This window comes from Carassius gibelio, chromosome A1, assembly GCF_023724105.1.
Source record: "Carassius gibelio isolate Cgi1373 ecotype wild population from Czech Republic chromosome A1, carGib1.2-hapl.c, whole genome shotgun sequence".
NCBI lineage: Eukaryota > Metazoa > Chordata > Actinopteri > Cypriniformes > Cyprinidae > Carassius > Carassius gibelio.
In genome coordinates, this window is record NC_068371.1 from 1,264,207 (window position 1) to 1,269,027 (window position 4,821).

The 4,821-nt window shown below is 34.1% G+C and overlaps 1 protein-coding gene across 2 annotated transcripts in view; it reads right to left on the bottom strand.

Moving 5' to 3' along the window:
- Window positions 1-3,944, bottom strand: part of chst10 (carbohydrate sulfotransferase 10) — a 90,825-nt gene extending 86,881 nt beyond the window's left edge. For both annotated transcript variants that reach the window (XM_052545438.1, XM_052545355.1), the window contains exon 1: window positions 3,692-3,944. The gene's annotated coding sequence lies outside the window, so the exon portion shown is untranslated. The remainder of the gene's footprint in view (window positions 1-3,691) is intronic.
- Between the last annotated feature and the right edge of the window lie 877 nt (window positions 3,945-4,821).

Consider the following 4,821-nt stretch of genomic DNA (forward strand, 5'->3'; position numbering starts at 1 on the left):
CATTCGCTTAGTTCTAGACCTTTTAGATTATAGTCACTTAATAGAAGACGATGGATTTATTATTTTTCTTGATTTTTATAAGGCTTTCGACTCGATTGAACACCCTTTTATTTTCCAGTGCCTTAAACATTTTGGATTTGGGGACAATTTTCGTAACATCATTGAATCTCTATATGATAATGCAAACAGCTCAGTCTCATTACCAGGTGGCACTACGCCGAGGTTCTCTATCAAACGAGGAATCAAACAAGGTTGCCCAATATCTCCTTTTTTGTTTATTATTGCCACTGAGATGCTATCTATTTTTGTCAAAACCTTGAATATTGCTCCTTTAAATGTGTTTGGTAAACCCTTAATTATAAGCCAATTAGCAGACGATACAACTGTTTTTATGAAACATTTAACAGAGGTCCCAAAGATAATAAAAACCATTGATACTTTTTCCAAAGCCTCAGGACTCAAACTCAACCTAAACAAATGTGAACTAATGCCAATCCATCATTGTGTATTAACAAATGCATACAACATTCCCATAAGGACAGTTGTCAAATATTTAGGTATACATATTTCTAAAGATGTCACTGTAAGAGAAAACAAGAATATAAATGAGGTATTGAAGAATTGCGAAGCTAAACTTAATCTCTGGTTGCTAAGAGATATCAGTTTACTGGGCCGAGTATTTTTGACTAAGATGGAAGGCATCTCTAGGTGTATCTATCATGCATATTCATTAGCTATCTCTAGCAGAGCCGTGAAAAAGATTAACCAAATTAATTTTGCTTATATTTGGAAAAGGAAAACCCATTATTTTAAAAAAGCTGTAATGACCAAAGAATATAAACATGGTGGTTTACAAGCCATAGATTTCGATTTCATAAACGGAACCTTAAAAAAATAAACTGGTTAAAGTCCCTTTTAAGTAATGAAATTTTTTGGTTTCATATTCCTTGAGAAATTTTTAAGAAATTAGGTGGTATTGATATGTTATTAAGATGTGACTTCACCATTCAAAAATTACCTATTAAGCTATCCCTTTTTCACCAGCAAGTGCTTTTATATTGGAAGATGTTGTACAGTCATAATTTCACCCCACACAGTACACCAATTTGGAACAACAGATACATCCTGATTAAAAACAAATCAATTTATAATAAGGAATTAATGGATAAAGACATCTGGTCTGGGATTCACTTTATTGATGGAGAAGGTTGTATAATGTCCCATGAACATTTTTGTTTGAAACACAACTTTTTGTGTTTCCATTCGATAACTAGAGCAATTCCTGCCTCCATTCTGGGCCTAATTAAGGGAAACCTTTTAAACTCTGTGACTGTCACTCCCTGTCTTCCACGTCTTTTAGTGGGCGGTTGTGACTTTGCATCCACCAAATTCCCCAATAAAAAAATCAGAAGTCTTTTTAATGAAATCTCCTATCCAATGTTTTCCTTCCGAAACTCCAGAGCTAACTTCTTTTCAAAGGACATACACTCTCTAAGAACCAAATATCTTAAATTCCCCATCTCTCCACAATCTAAAGAAATGCATTTTACAATTTTAAATGGTATATATCCTTCAAATGAATTTCTACATCTGCGATTTGGCTTTGACAGAAATAGCTGTGTTTTTTGTAAAGGTATAGAAACCACAGAACACTTATTCTTCCAATGTCCTTTCATAGATGCTTTGTGGACTGACATTCATGACTGGCTCCTTTCTAATATCTCACTAGATCTCTTTATTCAGAATGATATTATTTATGGCATTACCATACAAAACAATGATTTAGATTTTTTGATTAACAATGTCCTGATTCTTTGTAAATTTTACATACATAAATGTAAATACAGGTATAAGTTTTCTGTTTTTCACAATGACTTTTTCCTTAACTAAAGCCTTAAAGAGAATGAAATGCAAATATGCAATTAAACTTGATAATTTAATTGAAAGATACGATTTGCTGAACAAGTCCTAGCCCCTAGTATGTTTCTTACAATGTTTTCTGACAATGTTCTTTATGATTGTTAAAAGATGCACTATTTTTGTTTTGTCTTTTATTTGTTGCACCCGATCTATTTTCAAGGAATACTACTGAAATTTCATGCCACTTTGTTTTGTAAATGGAACTGTCAATAAAAAAAAAAAAAGTTTCCTTTCTAATGGAATCAGCCATTTTGAACGAAAAGTTTGATTTGAACGATTCAATAAATACTTAAACCATGAAAAAAAATTGTATCTTTATCGCCTCTAAAGTGTAATAATTCCTATATGAAAAATAACCATGGTTTTATTATAGTAAAACCGTAGTAACCCATGGTTTTTTGGCGTGTTGACTTCCATTTGTATAACCACAGATTTACTACAAATACCATGGTTATACTATGGTTAATTTAGCAAAACCATGGTTAATTTGTGGTTACCATGGATTAACTATAGTAACCATGGTTTTTTGGTTTTATTTGTAGTAAAACCATGGTTTATTTTCGTAAGGGATAACTCCCTCTAAAATCTAATAATTTCACATTTCAATCTTTCCTAAGAACTCTGCTATGATTTGAAAGGTCGAAAAATATAGTAACACACAACCGTTAAAACACCAATGAGACGGTTTCATCGGGGGCACGCGCCTGGACCTAAGTTAACTTCCGGTCTGTGTTGTGTATATCGGTCTGGCTGCAGTGCCATCTACAAACGCAGTTAAAGCCAAGGTGATTAGTAGACTGAAGTTGGGCTCAGGTGGCTGTGCTGCGGGATGTGTTTCCCATACATTTATTTATTTTTGGAGACTCGCCACAATTTTAAAACTGATCGATTTTCAAAAAGGCTTCGTTAAATAAACATGAGTAACGTAACGTACTGCACGTTTAATAATAATAATTCCTTACATTTATGTTTAAATATCAAAACGAGGCACGGGTGTTTTTATATCGCTGTATTTCTGAAACAAGACTTGCATGTTATATGCGTGATAAAGCAGCGTGTGAGCGTACCAGCTCTGCTTTGTTTACAGCTGTTAGGGAAACCTCTATTTCTCGCGCTTTATGTCTATGCTTTAAAACATCTCCTGCTGGCAAATAATGAATTAGCATTTTCATTAAGTCCGCCTGATCCACACAGAAAACACATTTTGTTTGTTATCAAAAAATATCTACTCTAGAGGGACTTGGCTGTTGTTATTGATTCTATTTGGAGTCTACCGGAAGTTAAGTTAGGTCCACAAAAGCGCTCACGCGCATTAACGTTTGTTTATGTTGATGCCGTTGAAACCGTCTTATAGAAAGAAGTACAAAAAAGAAATCGAGAAATGAGCGTCTAACGTTAAATGAAAAGTGCTCTGAAAGCGTTCTCTCTCTGTGTGTGTGTGTGTGTGTGTGTGTGTGTTTTCCCTTCAGTACCGTAATCAAGATAATACGCACGCATACGAATTTCAATCGCGGCTGGCTTGACCGTGTTTTTCTGAAGTGCAGCTGGCTTGACCGGCGTAATCGAACGCACTGAATAGTGGAATATCATAGGTATCGAAGCATTAGTCTAGGGCTGTCTTCAAAAACCGACCAGCTTAAAGGCTATGTATACAGGATATGAAACGATCATTGGAATCAAATTTGCCTTTGCTGCCTATATAGAGGCATCATTTTTAGGCTTTCGGTCGCAACCATTGACTGCCTGTATAACTAAATAGCCCATGCCAAACCTTCTCAATGTAAATCGTCAGTGCCTTCCGTCATCTCTTCTTGTCAGGGTTTCCACAATAACTGGGTGCTGTATTCCGGTGAACATTAGCTCCGTCCGTAATCCATCACTAGATAACACTGACTGTTCAGTTCACTAAGTGGCCTAAATCGAGTAGGGGAAGAAAAATTATGATCGAATTTCGACTTTGGCGTAATTACAGTGGGCCAGAGAGCGGTTCCGGCTTCTTCTTCGTGTTCTTCTGTGAATTAACTGGGGGTTGCAATCCAACTGTAACATACTGCCATCTACTGCTGTAGATTCTGTACTGTACTCTGACGAAGATGGATACAGAATAATTTACTATACCGTATTCTATATTTAAAATAACATTTGGTTTCTACGGTTTCAATTTTGTGGAATATATTGGGGAAAGATGCCCCCCTTAAAAAACGTGCATTTAAAATTTTATTATTTTTTTTACTAAAGATATTACAAAATAGCAACACTAATGCAAACTCAATGATTTTGAGGCCTAAAGGATTTAATGAAAAGCAAATATCAATTTATCCATCTAATTCATGGAAATTCTTAATAACCCCATTAATTACAATAAGTACAAAAGGTTAAAAATTAGCCTTTTGAGGTTCCTTCTACATTGCAACTGTGGGAGAACCTTAAAGGATCTCTTTTTTTAACTTTTTGAAAAGGTTCTGATTGAGTAAGTGAATCTCTACTTAAAGGTGCACTAATGACCCTCATGGATTCCTTTTTTAACCTTTTTCTAGATAGCAATAATATTATTATTATGATTATGCAAACTTATTATTATATATTACTATCTTAATCTAATTTCACTATATAGATGGACCCAGGTGATAAAGCAAGCACTCATAAATATATAAATTATTTTACTGTGTGTGTGTGTGTATATGTGTGTACACACACACACACACACACACACACACACATATATATATATATATATATATATATATATATATATATATATATATATATATATATATATACATACATACATACACACACACACACACACATATATATATATATATATATATATATATATATATATATATATATATATATTGGGGGGGTGGGGGAGGGTTCTCCTCTGACCAGACGAAACTA